Source organism: Protopterus annectens, chromosome 12.part0 (genome assembly GCF_019279795.1).
Source record: "Protopterus annectens isolate FY-2018-M chromosome 12.part0, PAN1.0, whole genome shotgun sequence".
Taxonomy (NCBI): Eukaryota; Metazoa; Chordata; order Ceratodontiformes; family Protopteridae; genus Protopterus; species Protopterus annectens.
Window position 1 is genome coordinate 410,309 of NC_056746.1, and position 22,121 is coordinate 432,429.

Sequence of the window (22,121 nt, forward strand, 5' to 3'; positions counted from 1 at the left end):
GTTTTTTTTTTCAGACCGGGTTCCAAAAAGGCTGAAAAGGAAGGGGGTCCACTTCCAGGGGGCAATTTTTGGGTTTTTGATTTTTTTCCTTGTGCGGGGAAATTTTTTGACCCCCCGGGGGGGTTTTGAATTGGGGGGAAGGGAGGGGGGAGGGGCAATAGATCTATTTGTGGCATTCCCATTTCTTTGTGATGGTCTTGAAGATGTCGGGTGTAGCATCCATTCTGAGCATCCAGGTGGTTCTGCTTAACATGTCTGCTATGTTCTCTTTTCCGGTACAAATATTGCCTGTAACTGGATGTTGTAGCTGGGGCCAGATTCCAAAGGTCCAAAGTCATTCTGCATGGGGGTATGAATGAGTGCCTCCTGTTTGTTGATGTACCACATGACTGTGGTGTTGTCTGTCCTTATCATCAAATGGCCTTCTTTGGGGAATGGTCTAAATTTTTTGGATTGCCAGTTTACTGCCAGCATTTCTTTTTGGTTTTATGTGCAGGTGCAGCTGGTCCGGGTCCACAACCCTTTGCATTTGTCCAGCAGGGCCCCCCATCCTAGGTCGGTTGTGATGGTTTGGCTTGTTAAACTTGTGGAAGGGTAGGCCTGGGTTTGACTGGCATGCTTCCCGGGGAAATTTCCCTGTTTTAGGCATGGGATTAATGGTACTGCTTCTAGGCTGTCCCTGTGTTGAGACCATAAATTCTTTGGGACCACTGTATTTTTCTCATATGCAGTCTGGCATGGGGAAACCCAAAGATTATGCATGATGCCATAAGGGCCTGCAGAACTTTTCTTGCTGTTTTTTTGTTCTGTCTTGTTAATGCCAAGAAGTAAAGAGGAGTTCTTTTTTTTTTTCTGCAGTTAGGAATGCCATTTGTTTTACTGTGTCCAATTTCCCCGAATGTTCTTGTCTGGGATGGTATCAGCCTTGACTTTTGTAATTGACTGTGTATCCCAGGGGTTGTAGCAAGTAAATGACCCTTTTTAAATCTGTTGTCAGCTTGCTTTTGTTGTCCATTTTCAGGCAGTCATCCAGGTATGGGTAAATTTGGATTCCTGTAGTCTGCAGTGGCGATTACTGATGCCAGGCATTTTTTGAATACTCTGGGGGCAGTAGATAAGCCAAAGGGCAATGCTGAGAATTGATAATGCTCTGATCCTGCAAGAAATCTGAGGTATCTTCTGCAAGGTCGAATGGGGCGTGCAGGTGCCTCCTTGAGATCTAGAGTTACCAGCCAACACTCCTTAGCATAAAAGTTGCTGTAGGGTCAGCATTTTGAATTTTGGGACAATGAAAATGTGTTTAAGATGGACAGGTCGGAAAATCTCCAACTTTTCTTTTTTTGGTACTAGGAAGAGTCTGGAGTAGAATCCTTTGCCCCGTTCTGTTATTGGTACTCTTTCCACAGCCCCATCTTGGGTAATTTGCTATCTGCTGTAGAGCCTATTTTTGATTTGGGGGAGGTTTGGCATTCCTCTTTTTTTCTGGCAAGGGGTGGAAGTGGAACCGGTGCCTTGGTCTATGGTTTGCAAAATCCACTTGTCTTTTTTTGATATAGTGCCAATTTTTTTAAAATAAGGCTAACTTTCCCCCAATTGGGGCTATTTGCTCCCTGGTAGGCAGTTAGTCAAATCACTTTTTGTCCTGTTGCAGTGGCAGTGGTTGTGTCTGTGCCTCTGTTATTTTGCCACTGTGTCCTCTGTAGGCACCTCCTCTGAATTTTTTTAATTTTTTTGCCTTTTTTTTTGGGGAAATTTTCCCCTTCCCGTTTCTGCCCCTTTTTGGGCATGATCCCAAAAAGGGGGAAAGGCCCCCAAGGGGCCTGAAAGGGAACTTTTCCCCCTTGGGCTGGTTAAAGTTTGGGTTTCTTTTCCTTTTGTTTTAAAGGGGGCCAAAAGGAAGGTAAAAGAGGGAGTTTTTTTTTTTTTTTTTTTTTTTTTTTTTTTTTTTTTTTTTTTTTTTTTTTTTTTTTTTTTTTTTTTTTTTTTTTTTTTTTTTTGGGGGGGGGGGGGGGGGGGGGGGGGGGGGGGGGGGGGGGGGGGGGGGGGGGGGGGGTTTTTTCTGCCAAGTTTTAAGGAAATTTCCCCCATTTTTTTTCCCTGGGGGAAATTTCCCAAAAAAGGGTTTTTTCCCGGGGAAATTAAATACCCTTTGTTTTTTAAATTGACCGGAAAACCCGGTTTTTTAAACAAAAAATCCCCTTTTTTAAAAACTTTTGCCAGTTTTTTTGGTTGTAAAATTGAACCCCAGGCATCATCCATTTAAGGGAATTTTGGTTTTTAACCGGGTTGGGTTTTTTTACCAAATTTTTAATATTTTTTGGTCTAAAAGCCAAAGGGAATTTTAGTTAAATTTTGACCCGCAAAAATTTTGGGTATTTTAAAGGTAAAATTGCTTTTTGCCTTTTGAGATTAAAAGTTACCCCCACTTTTTGGGATGGTTCCTGGGGGTGGGGTTTTGTTTTGGGGCAATGTTAGGGGGAAATAATTTTTGGGGGTCTAAATTTTCCCTTTTTTGGGTATAGGGGTTTGGGGAGTGCCCTTTCCCTGTTTTTTTTGGTTTTTCCAAGGGCCCAGGAAAAAGAATGGGGCGTAGACTTCATTTTTTTTCTTTTCTTTCCCCCCAAGGTAAAACCCGGGGTTGGCAAAGGGCCCTATTGTTTTTGGAAAGTGAAAAAAAAGGCCTAACCTTTTCTTATCTGAAATTTGTCCCGGGGCCATTGGAATTGTTTTCCCCTGGCAGGGGAAAGGGTTTTCCCCGAAATTCCTTCCCGGGTTTTTGGGAGGCATTTTAAATTTGGTTTTCTTCGGATCATTTTTTTCCCCCTTTTTTTGGGGAAAAAGGGGCCTTTCGGGGGGTTCCCTGAAATTCAACCTGAAAGAAACAACTGGTCAGGGTTTTCTTCCATTTTTTTTCATTAACCCTGCTGGGGGGGTTGGCCCCCAAATTTAAAGGTTTAAAATCCGGGCCATTAAGCTTTTTTTAACAAAATGGGCCTGTTTTGGGGGGATTTTTTTAACAGGCCGTTTTTGGCTGTTTTGGCCCGGCAAACCCCCTTTTTAAAAGGAATGGTTCAAGGGGTATTTTAACCACTTTTTTTGGGTAAAGACATCAAAGGATTTTTTATTAAATAAAGAAAACCCGGTTTGGTCAAAAATTTTTAAAAACCCTTCGGGTGGAGAGGAGTATATTTTTCCGGGAAGGCCCGGGACCTTTTTGGGTTTTGGTTTTAAACCCAGGCCCCGGGTTTTTTTCTGGTTTGGAAAGGGGGAGGTGTCGGCCCCTTTTCTTTTTTTTTAAGGGGTGTCGGGGGATCCGACACTTTAAATTTTCCCAAACGGAAAAGGGGTTCCCCAAATTAAAAAGGCCTTTAACCCTTTTTCGGTTGAAAAGCCCCAGGGGCCAGGCTGCAAGGGTTTTGGTTTTTGGGTAAGAAAGGGAAACCAGAAGAAGGGGAAAAAAACCCTTTGGGTTTTTTTTCCCCAAAAGTTAAACAGGTTTTGGCTTTTTTCAGGGGCAAAAAGGGGCCCCCTGCGGGTAAGGGGGAAAATCCCCAAAAAATATTAAATCTTTCTGCCGAGGCATTTGGAACAATTTTCCCCTTGTAAGGGAAGGAAAGGGACTGAAAAATTTTGGCTTTTTGGCCCCGGGAAAGGCCTTTTAAAACCAGGCCACAGAGAACCCGTCGGGGAAAGGACACCCGGGGGCAAAACGGAAAAACCCAACTTTGGGAAAAATTTCGGGCCGACGGAAGGGGGGGCCTCAGGACCAATTTTTTTTTTGGTTTAAAAAACCGAAAATCATTCCAGGGGAAAGGACCATTGGTTTTTTGCTTTTTTTGGGGTATGGAATGAAATTACAAAATTCTGGAAAATTGTTAAAAATTGTTAACTTGGTTTTGAAGAAAAAAAAAAGGTTTTGTCATTTTGGGGTTATCTAAATAAATTTTTTAAAATTTTTGCGGGAAAAAAGGTTATTAAATTTTTTAACCTGAAGGAAAAAACAGCTTTTACTTTAAAGCCAATAATTTTTTTTGGTCCCACCCCCTTGGCCTTTTTTTTTTAAAGGGGATTTTGGGTTTTTTGGGGGTGATCCCTTTTTCCAAGGGAAAGGGCTGGTTCAACCAAAAGGGCCCCGGGTTTGGAACCCACCCAAGGGGTGGAAGGAAATTTTAAAAAATGGGAAATTGAAATTTTAAAGGTTTTTAAACGCAGCTAGAAAGTATTTACCTTATTTGTTTATAATTTAAATTTACTGATACAAAATGTTTAAAAAAATAAAAATTTAATTGCTTTTTGGATCAAAATCTTTAATTAAACAAATTTAAACCCTTTTAACCTTAAAAAAAACAGCACTTTTTTCAAAAATTTTGGGCCCCATTCTTTTTCCCCCAAAAAAGGGTTAACCTTTTTGGAATTTTATAACCCCAATTTTAAAAAATTTGGGAAATGCCCTTTCAAACCCAACGGAAAGGGCAATTTAAACCAAATTGGGTTGGGTTAAAAAAAATAAATTACAAAAAGTTCCTCCCACTGCCAACTTATTTACCTAATCATTCTTACTTTTTCAAATCCCTTTCAAAAAAAAAAATTTTTAAAAAAATTTTTTGGGAATCCATAGGAAAAACCTTTTTCCCCCAACCCTAAAAACCCCCTCGGGGCATTCCCCTAATATTTGGACCCCATTTTTTTTAAAGGCATAAACCCTTTACCTATAATAAAGGTCAAACCCCCCCAAAAAGCCCTTTTAAAAACCCCATTGAAAAATAGCAAAAAAGCCAAAATTTTTTTTAGCTCCCCCTTCAATAACATTTTCCCCCAAATAAAAAAATTCCTAGCTCCCCATCCTCCTTACTTTCCCATTTTCATTTCTTCCTTTTTTATTAGTAGGAAAAACCCTTTTTTTTCCCCCTAAAAATTGGGGGTTTTGAAATTTTGAAATGTTTAAACAGGTTTAAACCTTTAACTTCCCTAAAAACCTTTAAAATTTCTTAAAAATTTTTTTTTTTGGGCCTAATTATTCCTAAAAAAGAAAAATTTCCCAGAAAACCCTCCTTTCCCCTTTTTTCAAAATCCATCGGGAAAAAAACTTTTTTCCCTTTTGGGGTTCTTTTTGTTTAACCTTTTAAAACCCAATTTCTAAAACGAAAACTCAATTAAAAGGGCAATTTTTCCCAAAATCTTCACTGTACCATGATCTCACTGTGAACAGTTTGTTGAATGGCATTTTCAATGTAAATGCCGTTTGCTGAACCGCCTTTTCGAGGACAGAATATAGAGCTAAATTATTGTTGTATAAGTTGTCTTTGTTTCAATTTCTAATTTTGACACACATTCTGTCCTATTTGCCATAATTATTTAAAATGTAGCTGTTTTGTTTTTATTTTTGAGGCTTTCAAAATTGTTTTCAAAAAGTGTTTGAACATACTGTGAACTTTCTTTTCTCCCTGGGCCACCAGTAAAATGGACACCCACCCAGTTAGACATTCCCAGTAATCAGACATCAGTAAACAAATGTGCTTGACCTTGTCCTTACAAATGTTTCCTCTGCTCACACACCCCCCACTAATATAATATAATATAATATAATATAATATAATATAATATAATATAATATAATATAATACAATATATAACTTGTGATTGCAACTACTATGCAAATGAAAGCCAAGAACTGCACCCAGATAAGGAAATATGTGGAACAATAACTGGCCATCCTTACCACAACAAAAATCGCTTTAGACTGAAAAATATGGAAAGGGGGCAATACTCACTGATTAACTTACTTTTATACTGCTCAACTATCCCTGATTTTACCTCATGTTATTATATTTCTCCTTATAAAATGTTTTGGATTTTTCTGGTAAATCACTTAAGATTACAGTCAGTCTGCAATGTCAGACATTTGAGTTTCATACAACTTAATCTTTTTAGGAAATCCATGTTGTTGAAAATCCTGTTAGCGTATTCCTACTACCATGTGAATTAGGTAATGTTTAAAAGGTATACCAGATTTTGGACTTGTATAGACTGTGGTGGTTATCAGTCTAGTATAAACCTATGAACCTACATGTTATACACACAAAACATGCATACAACAATATTAACTGGCAATGCATCATTCATACTTATTTCTTCCCACAACATATATAATTCAAATTCAAGATTTGGACATGAATAAATGAACAGCAGATTTTAAATAATTCTCATACATAAAAATGTAACACTCACCTGTAGCATCCCCTTCAGCAGGCTTGTAAACATGCACCAGAATGTCTCACTGGAGCCACATTCTGCGGGCGAAGCACCGCCAGTTCAGCACAGCCAGCAGGAAAACCTCACTGTATCTGAGCACAGAACATGGCCATAATCACGCCACATACAGCACCAGGAGATGAAGTGACAAATCCCCTATTTCACAGCCCCCTCAACAAAACTAATTCTAAAATTATTGTCACTATCCACAAAAGGAAAAACAGGTAAATAAATATTGTGTAAGAAATAATTAAATAATAAGCATACACTCAAAAACTTTCTAAAGCAATGACCACATCTTCTCAGCTGAGCTAAAATCTTGCAGCTCCAAGCAAAAACACAGTAAACCTCCTAGAAAACAAGACTCCCAAACAATCAGTGAAAAAAATAGCCATTTAGCAAATGTAACGCAACACTCCACCATTATCACAAACACACACTGAAATTACGTGGCACACTCAGAGTGCAGGAAAGTTAGCAACCTGTAAAAAATTAAACCTAAAATACAAAGCTTTGACTTTGCAATCCATGCAACATGGAAACAAGAAGTACATTAAAACACATGATGTCCACTTAAATTCTCCAGTAATGAAACCAAACACAAGAGATGCCATCAACAGCAAACAGTTTAAATCAGAATCTTCCATACTTAAAATGTCCACCTTTACCTGTAATGTCCAAGTTTGAAGTGTAAACACCTATTAATTCCTCGAGCAACCATCATCTCTACAAAGCTAACTGCCTCTCCAGATGACTCTGCACAAGACTCTGCAGAAACAGCTCAAACAGTAGAATATCACCCCATCTACAAAACCTACTCCAACATTCAAGTTACTTATAGCAAATCATGACAGTTATTTATAATCCCACTGTTACCAAAACAAAAGTAAAATTTTTAAAAAAGTAGTAATTTATCAAAAAAAACGGCCGCACTAACTTCTTATCCAACCTTCCCTTATGTCTGTGGGGAATTCCACAGCTGAGTGTAATTTGTATAGTTTCACACTGCTATTATTACACAAAACAGCATACCTAATTTCAAACAATTTAGACAAGACTTGTTCTCCACATGATGCACATAGACAATATCTATCTTAATCTCAACTTCTAACTACTTTTGTAATGAATGCATGAATAGTTTACACCTGGTTAACACATTCAGATAACTCACATACCATTGAAATGCATGACATTTAAAAACAGCTCAGCATTTAAACCTCCTCATTCAATGAATGAAAGCCAGTTCCAAGCTGTGAAACTAATGCACTTAGCAATCTCATCAAGTTGGATAGGACCATTTTCACCTCTCTGATGGCACCCACTGTTTAATCCTTTAGTGTCCAAGATAAGAAACAAGTTGTAAAACAAAGCTTTCAAGAATGCTTATAACAATACCTTTGCCAATAATTAACATGCAAACTCTCAGGCTTCTCTTACCACAAATTGAGAATTATGTAACTATTTTTATATGCTTAGTCAATCGCTTTAGCTAAGGTAAGAAACTTAAAGGAACTGTAAATTTCTCAGTGGAGATTAATATCTGGTAGAAAATGATACATAAAGTTACGTAAACAGCTTTTAAGTGCCCTATTTATAATGTTGTGTAATAGACTTGGAACAGCTGTAGAAAAAATAATTTCAGTGAAAACCTGGGGAACCTACAAATATCAGCTGCTCCAAGAGGAGAGTTGTAGAAACAGAGGTTGATAAGGGCAAACACATTCATTTTTAATGATGCACTTCAGCAAGAACCAAAACCTCTAAATGTATTAGCTGGCTACAACTTACAGAAATTGGCATCTCAAGATGGCCTTGAAACACAAAGGCGAAAAAAGTATTTTGACTGATATACTTTCCCCGGGATTCATGAACCTGCGCCGGCGACGCGATAGCGTAGGGCGCGCATAATGCCAAATATGTACGCCGAGCGTATTCAGGGTGGTACGACGCATCCAATCCCACGCGGCACTACCGGCATGCTTCCAGATCTGGCGCTCGCCCCCATCGTAGGTATGCTAAATTAACCCCATGTGCGAAGTGTTGCACCATGCAAATGAAGGCATAGCAAATATCCACAAAGTGAAGCGCAGGCGTAGCATACCACGGCAATGTGTGCAAAAACTTCAAAAAAAAACGGTTTACATTTTCCCAAACATAACATAGGGAGCAAGGGAAGGCTGTCAGCATCAGGTATCACACTGTTGCTATATGCCAATGGCAAAATACACAGAGTAATGTCAAAAGAAAACATGCATAACATATAAATACATAACACATAAAATGGTATGTCCACAGAAACTCACAGCAGAACCCCAGTGACATGTTTAAGTGGAAGGTGCAAAACAATGAAATAATATGACAAGCAGGTGTTATAAAACAGCAGAGTAATACACATCAGCTTCACAGCCACAATACACCATGGTATGTATGGAAAGCCGTCAAACCATCGTGCAAGCGGTTGCCAAGGCGACCTCGCTGCTGTGTTCGCGTGGTAACTATGAATTAGTAGTCAATGCCATGCAAATGAGGGCAGATAATACTGAATCGCAAAACCCCACCGGGCGTAAGGCTGTACCAAACGGGCAGAGGTAATACACAGAGGAGTGGCTCAGGTGAGGGAATACATGTCACCTGCAGAGGGGCGTGCCACCGTAGGAGGAAGCACATTGGAGCCTCAGCAAACTCTGGTAGCTGTAGCATTGCAACATCACAGCTGCAGGACTGGCTTGTGGGGAAATAGTTGAGCTGAGAGCACACAATGCGCCGCAGAGGTGCATGCGTGCACGAGGATGACTACGCCCTCAACCCAGTCATGTGGACGCCGCCCGCAACAATAACATATAGGTGGAAACAGGAAGGTGATGTTGAGAATATGAGGAAATGCGGAAGAAGTGTAATTGGAGTAATAATGAGCAATCAACACTAATCAACCCACGAAGGCCAATCGGCGGCAGCTGACAACTCCTGCATGCAGAAACCTGCAAAACGGGATAGGGGAGGCATATGGAATGCAAAGAAAGTAGGGGAGGTAGCAGATTGCAAAGAGTGAAGCACTGGACACAGCAGAGCCGCCAGCAGACAGGCAGCAATTCAAGCGGCGGCACACAAAATGCATGAAATGTGCATGATATGCCAGCGTCCCAGAAACTACATAGATGACAGGGCTCTGCAGGATGCATGCTAGAAAATAGTAGGTGCAATGTGCAGAAATAGTAAGGGAAGGTCGAAGGGTAATCCTATTGCAGGCAAGAGTAATGCACTAAAGGCAAATACCAGCGTTGCATGCCAATGGTAAAACACGGAAGATAATCCCCAGATACGGCTGGTAACAGACACACCTATGACATCACCGGTGTACAGCAATAATAGTATAAAGTGTGAATGCACACAACACATTAGCTGCGGTATTCCCCAAACACCAAGCACCATAGGTGTAAAACACACGGGGAACTTTTAAAATGTACATGTTGGGGTGCCGCCGGCTGCGTGATCCATCAGCATGTTAGAGACAGACGGTGTTGTGGGAGGAGGGTGCCGGGAACATAACTACCGTGAGGGCCTCAGAGGAGAAGAAGAGTGTTCTAGACCAAGGGGTAACTCACTAGGGCTAAGCAAGACCTGGAGATAGTAGAGAGCTGTTACAGGGTGGATAGACACGTTACAGCAAATAGTGGAGCTAAAGGCCACACCTGAGAACAAGAAATAACAGAGGGAGAGCCCATCCCAGTGGACACAAAGGTATGTGTAAGCTCGGTAAAATACTGGCCACAGGTACTTTCAAAGGCCAACTGGGGATATAATGGCATCTCACAGGCATCAGCAATCCAGGGTACTGGCTAACCAGTTTCTGGATGCCATGTTACCATGCCACCTATGAGCATGTATACTTCCCCCAGCATCTCAGGAGGAGTTGGTTAGCAATAAGGCGCCACTTCCACCGTAGGCACAATACCCGGGAGGTGACTAAAAGTACGCTATTACTGTACGCGACATACAAATCAAGTCACCACCTGGGGAGCAGGGTAGACGCTTAAGCATAAACCGCAAGGGATTCCCTCCATCAATTGCTGTGGTCAGGTGGTAATGCGAGGGCATTATCATGGATGTGTGTGTTACAGCTCCTGAAGCTAAACCACGACTCCCATATCTGGCATGCCTCAGCTGTACCAGGTATTCGGGCTAGGGGATCCTGTCAAGGCCACCTTTGTGGGTGGATGTTGGCTATGCACTGGGAGCCATGGATGATGACTCCCATCAGAAATGCACACACACATGCAAGAACGCCATAATGAGGCACACGCAAGACAAACCAGAATAATCATAGAGCTGTGTTTGGGATGTTGAAATCACGGTTCCGGGTGCTTGATACATCCCCGTGGAGCTCTGCAGTACTTACAGGCACATGTGCCCACATATTCATAGTATGTGCTATGCTACATAATATGATTATTCTGCGGAAGCAGCTGCTGCAGGGACATAATGGTGAAGGGCCGCCAAGCCCCACCACAACCGTTGCCAAGGCCAGTCCAGGCACAGAGGGTTCTCAGGACCATGAACACACTGTGCCAGCCTCCCCTAGGGCAGATGGAGGCGCATCTAATATGCCTATACTCCCTGGCAAAAGAGGGAAACGTATAGCACATTACTCTGACAGCCGTGAGGGGCCCCATGGACTGACACCTCCCCTACCTGCACACATTAGTGAAATGGACGGGCACACAAACATGACCACTCCGTGAAGTAAACCGAGTGGTGGGTCAGCCCATGGTGACTCCAACATAGGGCAGCTCCCCAAACACTGTACCACCCAACAGCCAGTGGAGCATGGAACGCCAAACACCTGATCCAGATCAGAGGGTCCTACAGCAGACGGCGTTGTTGTATACTGGCCCACGCTCAACAAGTAAGGTGTATAAGACATATAAACATGTATATATGTGCATATACATATATGTAGATAGATATAAATGTACATATATAGAAATATATGTACACATATAAGTAAGTACTACAAAGTTAAGACAGGGAATCAGAGGGATGTAAGGTGACTGGAGATGTAACACGCTGAGAGCCCCTGTAATATAGTATACATAGTGAAACAACAACCTTGACAATCCGGGAGGTTTAACAGAAGAGGATACCGCCAACCATGGAAAGGGCAACATACCCAAATGCACAACCGCGAGTCGGAATGATCACTTCAGGCCACAGTACTGTAAACAGGCTACATGCGCCGGGTAATAGTATGATGACATGAGGGGGGGAGTGGTGACACCGCCAGCCGGTGACGCCGCCCACGCAGTGAGGTATCAGTGCAACTGTCCTGCTTGAGTGCCGTAGTATGTGTATGTGTGCAAAGTGAGGGTGCCTGTGTGTCGCCAGTGAGTGTAATGTGTGTCTCCGTAATATGTGTATGTTGTTGGGTGCCATGTTAGAGCAGAGTGGAATAATATGTGTAGGCATACGTAAATTAGCCACAGGCATATGTACACCAGTAGTCCCAAAGTAGTAGTGAGAGTCCCCACCCCTCTGGCTAGAAGCAGTGGCGGCGTATCGAGAACCATACAAAGTGACACAATGTCCCAGATTGTAGCATAGAATCATACCCCACAGGAAATGGAAAGGACGTGGCGTACTACTCATGCCCAGATGTATGACACAATCGATATGCTAATTGCAAAACGAGCATGTCGGCAAAGTCTGCCACAGCAACTAGGTGGCTGCACCGGGTGGGAAATGACAAAGAGTGCCCCCAGTCACTGACCGTGGCCACGACGGGTTCGGAACACTAAACACTGCTGTGTGTTCTAAGCAAGTGTCAAATTGAAGCAATCCCCACCTGAATAGGTGGCAACCACTGGCAAACAGGCCTATCCCAAGAACAGGGGACCACAATGACTGTAAACAGATCTGGGACAGAATGACAAGGATAGTCGCCACGCACGCATAAAACAACCGGGCTGATATACCACAGGATGTGATTTGAGGAATACATGCATGAAGCATTGGCCACGCAGAGGGCGATACTCAACACCACATGACAACAACACAACCTACACCCCAGACCAACAGAGACAATTAACTGTCAACTCTCCAGGCAGGATGGAGCAATACACAGACAACCAGTTAGGCCCGGCATGTAGAGATGCAAGGCCCACAACCTGCGTGATCCGTCACCTACAACCTCCGATATCCCATCGTGACATATATAAAAGGGATACAAGCCGTAATAGCAGCACAAAACATATACAGGCAGTCAATGACATCTGCATAACCGCAACATCTCGCGGTGGGAATACACAATCAAAGGTGGATGCATACTTTCATGCGCTTGTTTAAAGTTGAATATGGCAACATGTTGGCCACATATTACACATCCGAATGCAAAACGCCATCAACAGACGCCGCTAGGACAGGGACACCACATGTTGAACCAAATACTATACCAACACACACAATCCACGGCTAACATTGACTGCGAATGTACTCTGTCGCCACACATAGCGGCTGCAGTTACATAACATAAATACAAGACAGACCATCTCCACGAAGGTAGGGGCAAATAGCCAACGCTTCAGGTGAGGAATCCAACCAGGCTCCAGCGCGACGCCGTAATGTCCGAATGGAGTAGATGCACAGTGATATGCGCACACCACCACTGAGGAACATCAATTGCGGATGAACCCATGTTGGCGGGTATCGACGGATATAAGCATGACTCCCAGGATATTCGCAAACCGTATGCTCATACTCGAACCAGTGTACATGTCCAAAGAGTATTGGGTGAAAACCGACACGGAATGAAACACCGGCTAAGGTATGTAGAACACACGAGTGTAATGGTAACGATGATGTGTAAGTGACGGTTGTACTGTATGGGAATGGTGTTTGTGGGCAATGACACTTGTCCATAATGTGCAGAGAGTGGTGAAAGGTGGTTGTAGTGCTATCCTGCTGAGCATACCAACGATCAGACAATTGCAGTACAGCAGTAGGACATCATGTACACAGTCAGACACCATACACAAGTTGCCAGGAAATAGAGAGAACAACACGCTAGACCACACGCCAATGCTGGGTGCAGTGGATGTCCAACAAGGCCGCGCAGGGGGATAGGACATGTATGTATACTCGTCACAGCACACATGTGTATGGGCACATACCTACATCAATGTCATAACGACCGTGCGGCCGACGTGCACGGATGCCTTGCAGAGATACGCAGGTCAACTGGAAGCCGTCATGGTGGATATCATACGAAAACATCACACACGAGGTATTTTGGTTAAAATAACAGATACATATGGCCTGTAGGTATGGACAGAGTAGTAGCATCATAGCCATCCGAAATGTACACCAAGTAACCACATGCCCAAAGGATCTGTAGCAGATGCATTGTGGGCAACACAGTCTGGCAGGTCCATGTAAACACATGTGCAGTGTACACAGTAGTGTCACCTCCCATGGTAGTGTCCTGTGAACAGAAAGGCGCCGTAACTGCATGTCTACACAGTACCGCTGCTGTGGTGGTACCATGACTACGGCCACCAAACAGCAAGGGAGGTATCACATGAACAGTGCCACTTTTGTCCCTGTGGGATGTGCACAGGACCTATGTTCCACAGCATGGTGTGTGTTGTGTCTGGGAAGTAACACAGAAGCCCAGGGCCCCATGTGGCATGTGTGCACATATCCATGAGCAGTCCTTTACACTGCCCACCGCAATTGTCATGTAGGGGTATATGCATCAGTAATTTGGGGGACATGGTCTTTAGAGCAAGACACCCTGTGTATGTGGTCTGCAGATGTGTACAGATGTGTTTTCCCGTCGCATATGTAAACTGTCGAGCCTGGGACACATTTGGGATGACAATTTTCCATGTAAAGTTTTAGCCATTGTGGAAGGTACACCATAAATGTGGTATTGTACCCTTTCTGTGTAGATTTTGTATGGGACAGGTACAAGGCTACCTATGTACCAGCATCACACACAGTACAGATATGTGGCCCTGCAGAATGTATCCATGCCACAGTGGAAATATGGTAACCACAGGACCATGTGGGGCATATGTGTGTACAGCAACCATGTACAATGTGATATGATATGGGGGCCAGTATCCATGTGATAGTCAGTGGGTGAATGTTGCTATGCAAAGGTGATGTATGCACCATGTGTTTATCCTGATGCCTGAACCCCCATGATTATCTGCCACACTGACACCCATATGGGTTTTTTCGGGATGAGCTGGTGGAGCTATAATGGTGCCAGGTATGTAGGTGTGGGATATCTAGGCATGGACAGTACTCTGTGACAGCATGTTGTGTATGTAAGCAAATAGTGAACATGAGGGGCCCATGACTGAGGACTGTGTAATGCCATATGTACCTGACATGTAGTAGGTACTATGATATGCTTGCACCACTTTTGCCTGTCCAGGAGTCAATAGCCTAACATCCTGAGACACAGGGTATGATGTGCAGGTGGATGTGTGTTGCCAATACCAGAATTTGGGAAAGGTGCTGAAGGGCAATGTGGGACAAAGTCTGATGTGTTGGCCTCTGTACCACCCCAACCACCCATGCAATGGGATGACAGGTGGCCAGCATGTGTATGTGGCGTGCTGTGGCACACAAAAAAAAGGGTGCCAGGAAAAGGGATGGAGGCCATCAATGGTGTGGGGAAGCATGTTTGAGGATGTGCCCCAGTGCCATTGAATGGTCCAGTCATGGGTGTATGAATGCAGTCCCACCCGGGAATGCAGTCCACCCATGTGTAGTGTGATAGATGCGGTGTGGGGGGTCAAGGTACACAATGTCCGACAACAGGCTAGCAGTGAAATATGGGCTGGCTGGGAGACACATACCAAACAGGTTGGTGGGACATAACAGCTAGGGACATGGTGACATTGGGGGCCCGTGTCCCAGGACATAATGTGTGCATGTCAGTACCAAAGTGTCCACAGGGACACTACAATGTCCATGTTATTTGGGAAACCCCGTAGTGAGTGAGAGTGTGTATTGTTTGGTAAATTTCCTGGCATGTTGCCAACATTATCTCGGGCTGCAATGCCTGGGTGACTTTGTATGTGACATTGAATGTGGATGTAGCCAAACAACACAGACATACCACCACACTGCCTGAGGGGCCCCCACTGCAATGTGCGGCAGTTGTAGGTAGCTAGCCCTTTGGGGATGTGATGGACCTAAAGGGCCCACCATGGCTGACAAGTGATGCACCCACACATGTGAATATCACCACCGTGCAACAGCCTGCACATGTGCCCATACATCAGATGTGCATGGAACATGACCACCACCGTGGCGTCTGTGAAAAGGCCAGTACGCCATGTCTCTGTGTGGAATAGCATGGTCCCTACCATTGTGTACATTTCGGAATGCACTGTGGTATTTTCAGCATATGTATGTACACTGTCCATCTGCGGGTGTCATGCCATTAACAACTGCTGTCAGCAGGCGTCAGTAGTACTGGCTGTAGTACCCTGTTCCCTGTATGCTGCGATGGGTGTGTTTCCCGGGTGTGGCTAGCAGGGGCCTGAAGCATATTTTTCATCCACCAAAAGGGGATAACCCCCGGTGCCCCACAGACACATGGAGGTATTGTGCATTTAGGGTAGTGTAGGTATGGTATGTGTTGTGTAATGTGTCAAAGCTGGGTGGAGGGTCCCAAACATGTGTGGGGACATGGGTGTCCTACTAGGGAAGTGTGGGTTGCTGTCAGCACATGGCAGTACAGCTGTCTGAGGGCCCCAAAGTACAGTATAACAACACAGCCCGCATGTAACCTGTGGTGTACAGTGTACTCTGTTTCATGTTACAATGTGTCTAGCGGTCACAAACATGGGTATCTGAAAATGGAGCACCTATGATGCATTGTGTTTAAAAATCCCGGATGTGTGCAAAACACTGTGTGATGTGGGATCCCCCCACCTGTGTGTGTTGCAGTCCAGGTATGTGCCTGGGAGGTTTATCTGTGTACAATCTGGACTGGCGGGGGCTGCAGAGCATGGAGGCAGGTCCCAGGGCACTGCAGATAAATGTGAGTGGTGCAATAGTGTGTGTGCCTTGCTTTGTGCAGCACAGTGGAAGATGCAAGCATTGTCCCCCATGACCCCTGCCCTTTCCTGCCTGTTACAGCCCTGCAGACAGAAAGTGACACCCCCCCGAGGCAGTATAGCATGTGAAGATGTACATGTGTGCTCCACACCCCAGGCAGATGGCTGCAGGTCATGTGTGCCACAGCAGTGTGGTTGACCAGGACTGTCATGGGCAGATACCACATGCCTGATAAGTACAGTATGAGCATAGTCAACAGTTGCAGTGACACAGTAGGTCAATGTACAGTGTCCCTGTGCAGACCACTGCCTACTGTACACCTTTGGGTAGACACACACCCAGAGGGTGAATACCTTTAGCCATCACATGTCCCAGTACCGGCCGTACAATGTCATCACGGGGGCACAATAACAGTGGGGAAAAGGAAAATTGTACCAGGTGATGTGTCATGTGTGCATATGTTGAGTTGCACAGCTGTTCCCCATCTGCAACATATCGGCATGATGCCTGTGTTTATGTGTGGAACTGCACTGTGATCCACAACAGGGCCCTCTGAACAGGTGTGTTGTGAATGGTGTAACCCATGGGTTTCCCGGATATACACACTGCTGTTGGCTGCCATGCTGGGGCCACCAGTGGTGCCTACAGTGGTCATACAGACATACTGCATACATTTTTCTGGGAGGAATGTCCATTGTTGTAGATGATGTGTTACTGTGAAGGTAGGTGTGTGTTGTGAATGTTACCCATCCAGATGTGACCATCAGGTGCAGTCATGGTTGTCGACAGCATCCCCACCCATCCACAGCTGTCAGAAACCCCGTCCCCCGAATGGGTATCACCCTCGTCTGTGTGACTAAAGTGCAGATGGCGGAACACCTACTACTGGCTCTAACGTGTCATCTAGGAAGGCTATGTGATGGCTGGAATGTGGGTTTTAATGTATAATGTGGTTTCCCCAAAGAAGATGGAATCACATATAGTAAGCCATGGCTGGCATGTAAACCATGCCCCAAAGACTTTTGACAGACACAAACAATGGACCATGTTGAACATGCCCCTGAGAACACCAAATGAGGTATGTTGCACATATGATGTACAACTGTCATCTATGGGGACAGCATGGATGCAGGCACATCCCCACAGGCAGTACCATGTGTTGGTAGGGGGGATTGCAGTACATGTGACAGTTGCTGTACCGCCACATGTCCCGCATATCCTCATATAGGGGTAGCATGTGCGTGACATTTGGGCATGCCTGTACAAAGACCATGTCCCACAGGATATGTGTTTGTGTACAACATGTTTGTACCGTTTAAGCTGTGAAGTGTATGGCTGCCAGTGTACCTGTGTGACATGTTGTGCAATGGGTGCAAAAGGCCCTAGTGCATTGCATGCCCCCAAGCCCCACAGGTGCATAGCCTGAACATACAATACAAAGAGGGTGTTGGATAATGCAACCCACAAGGGGATGGGTATGGGTGGCAACCCCCTACCACCTGTGGGTGGGGTGCATGTCCAAAACATTAGCACCTGAGATGTTAGCAGTACAGCTGTACAGGGTTGCATATATAGAAAAACCCTTGGGGTTCCCCCCACTGGCCTGTTGACAGACAGACACCAACACAATGTGCAGCATTGACATGTGCACAGCACATGTGCCCACGTAGAACAGGTTTTCCATGTAGACATGTGCACAGAACATTCCCCGCCACAGTCAAAACGGTATGTGTTGAACCCCACCAAAAACCCCGCCACAGACAGATGTTTGCATCTGTGTATGTATGGCTGGGAATGTCCCCCTGCAGTATAGCTGTGTCAGTGTTGGGAAAAACATACTGAATGGGCTGGGTGTGAGGTGTGCGTCATAGTGTATGGTCAGATGGATGATACCATCAGTGCCCCCTATGTGAACATCCCTGTCCCCATAAATGGATACCTATGCTGTGCCCAACACCATTTCCCTTTGGGGGGGATGGTGCGGGGGTGCCCCGCTGACATGGGGTGGCAGCAGGCACTGGATGTAGAAAATGTGGTACCCATGTCAGGCCAGTCCCTCCATGTGGGGGGATACAGTGTGTCCCCTACAGCACTGTGTTGAACAATATCCGCACAACACCTGTCAGGGGTGTATGCATGGATTTCGATACCAGCATGCCCAAAACCCCCACCGCAAAACCATTGTCCACCATGATGATGGGCGTAATTTCCCTATACACATAGCAATGACATATGGAATGGACAGCCACCCTCCCCTACCAGTCCCCCGGTGGAAAATCCCTCCCTTTTATTGGCATACCCTGCCCCCTGCAGCCCTGTCCCCAGTCAAAATGGTGCGGGGCCCAAAAAACACTTTACTATCAACCAAGGAAGTAATGTGGGATTGGGGTACAGGTGCTTTTGTTGGGGGCAATGTGTGGGCACTATGCATGCCATTTTTTCCCTAAAGGTTAAAATTGTCCCATTTTTCACATGTGCAAAACAGGGGCCCGGGGGTTGTCCAACACCCTTTCAGTGCTTTTGGGGTTAAAGGCACAACACATGCATGACAGGTGTCCATTTTTGTGTGCAGTGCCACCCTGGCGTCCATAATGGCTGCATTTTGTTACACATATACACAGCATCCAGGTGAACAGTAGAACTGCACATGGGGGCCCTGCCAAATGATATGGGAAAACAGGGGGCAGGCCAAAATGTCCCAGCAGGTAACCCTCAAAATTTTGGGGTACAGTGTGATGAGTGACACACAGATATGATATGATACCCCCTGCTAAAGGTGTGACAGCCCCAAATCAGCTGTGTCAGTGCCAAAGATGCAGAGATTACTGTGCAGATGTGCATGTCATAGCAATGTATGTCCAGCGGTATGCCAAAAGCAGTGTAAATGTGACCTGTCACCATCATTATGTCTTACAGATAATGGCCCCCTTCCAGCCTTCAGCCCAGGAGGATGAGGGAATCATACCATTGCTCCATGACACTATGACCCCATTTAGCCATGTGCCAAAGCACACAGCAGGGGATGACCTGTGGCAGGATATCCGGGGGGGGGCTGGGTGGCAACAACCCCCCTACCAGCAGATGCCCCCCACTGCCGGGCCTAAATCGGCGGCCCCCAATGCCAGAGAACAAGGTGGGAAAAGGGGGTGGGCCACCAAAGCCCCACCACCCCAGGAGCTCCTGGCCAGTCTGGGGACACCCAGGGAAAAATCAGAAACACTATGCCCCGTGGGGTGGGTGTTTCCCAAAAGAGCCTGGAGGCCCGGAAATTGCCATGTTTTATGTATTGCGTTGGGGTGTCAATCAAATGTAAAAATAGGGATATGGCCCACAAGCGCATACTACAGTATGCTATGTTGTGTTGCAGACCTGTGCATACCCCATGCTATCACACAGGTACATGATGTGACATGCACAGTGCTTACTGTGGCCCGTAAAGGATAATGTTTATACTGTTTGTCATCCCTATACAGGTACCTCTGGCGTGTGCACAGCCCTGGGTCGTGGGGGAGACTGTTGTTTAAAGGCATGTTACAGTGTATAGATATTCCCCCTGTGGCCAGGTAACATGCACACCTGGGTTTCCCCAGTCACGGTATACAGGTTGCACCACCAGACACACACCCCCCCATGTACAGTAGATACAACCGTTATTTTACAGGCATGAAACCACAGTACCTGTCAGGGGTGATATGTGGCAGCTATGCATACAATGGTGGAGGTGTTCTACAATGGCTGCATATGTAGTATGCATTGGAATGCCATTTTGGGATGCACACAGTACCACATAGTGAGCTGTGATCTGGCCAAACACAGGTGTTACCAATGTGACCTATGCCCTGCATTGTGCCCCCGTTGTGACATCACATGACATGTCCCATCGTGGTGTTCTGTCTGCAATATTGTCACACCATGACATGACCTTTCCCCCATAGCAGACATCCACACTTTTTCTGCATAGCCCCTGGATTGACACCCGACAGTATGGGTGTATGTCACATGGGCCACCACAGGGATGGGTACACGATGCCCATCCCCACAATTGTCCCGACCCAGCAAACATGGCCATGGGTGATACCCACAGGCATGTTGCCACACAGTAATTTTGGGTGGTACCGTTGCACATTGTCCACACATAGTGCATCAAATGTAGTGGACCACCTGACATTGATGTGGTACACCAGGGCAAGGAATGCCTGTCTGCAGCCAGGGGTGCCACCAATGTCTACCATATCGTGCTGTGGAACAGCTGAAATTTTTCAGACATGGCAATGCAATGCGTCCATGTTATGCATTACAGAAACAAACCCGTGTCCTGCTGCCCAGTGGCACAGTGCCGTACTCCCACTGTATAGCTATGTAAAAGCTCCCCCAACCACACCTGCACAGACATCGTTACATGCATTCTATCTGTAGCCTGTACACATAAAACACTGCACTGTGACGTCCAGTATGATGGTGCATGTGGTGGGGCACCATTTTCACATGTCCCCATGTTGCCCCTGTTTTGGGGTACATGTCAAAGTCGCCAGCCATGTGTACTGTTAACCTGCCTGTGGCCACGGTGTATCCGGTGATGCATGCAAACTACCATGAATGTGTGTACTGCATGCCTACTGAAATGACACCTGCCCTTTATGTAGTGTAAAGGGGAGTATGCAATACCACTATTAATGTCTGGCCCGCATTCACTGGCTGTGGTGTGGGAATGCTGCATGCCATCTGCAAAATCACATGCATGATGTGTCTTTTTGTGTGTGTGTTGTGTGTGTGTGTCTGGTGTGTGTGTTGTGTGTGTCTGGTGTGTGTGTTGTGTGTGTCTGGTGTGTGTGTTGTGTGTGTCTGGTGTGTTTTTGTGTGTAATGTATCTTACAGTATGTCTTTGTATTCACAGGTGGTGTAGGTGCGTTCCCCTCCTGCGGTCCATCTGATGCTAGTGTCCCCACAGATACTAGGGTGATGACCATTGCATGAGGCACAGGCAGGGTTGTCAGGGGAGAAGCTGTGCCAATTTGGGTCCCCGTGGTGCCCCATCAAGGGCCCTTTGTGACTCTTCTGAACATACCGGGTTTAGGAGGCAGGATTTGCCCCCGACTAAGGAAAGTGGGTATGTTCCAGTTTTGGCCCCAAAGTCTTCATTTATGGGCTCCATTATGGTCCCCCCCATGTTTTCAGACAAGGCTGCATATGGGGGGGGATGCCCGAGTCCATGGAGCACCGCCGGGGGAGTGGGACCACTTTCCTTTTGCCACCATCCGGGCAAACCTGTAGTAAGGCTAAGATTAAAGGGCAACACCGAATGCATAACCGCGAGTCAAGATCACGGCCACCACTGTAACAGCATACGCGGGTAGATGATGATATGAGGGGAGGTAGACACCGCTGCGGTGACGCGCCCACGAGTACTGTGTGCAACTGTCCCCGTGACCGCAGTATGTGTATGTGCGTGGGTGTCGCTGTGGAGTGTAATGTGTCTCCGTAATATGTATGTTGGTCGTTAGAGGCAGAGGAATAATATGTAGGCATACAGTAAATTAGCCACAGGCATATACACCAGTAGTCCCAAAGTAGTAGTGAGACCCCACCCTGGCTAGGGCGTGGCACGTAAACGATACAAAGTGACAATGTCCCAGATGTAGCATAGGAATATACCCCACAGGAAATGGAAAGGACGTACAACATGCCCGTATGTATGACACGATATGCTAATTGCAAAGCGATATGTCGGCAAAGTCACAGCAATAGGTATGTACCGCGGAAATACGTATGTGCTACAGTACTGACCGCGGTATGTA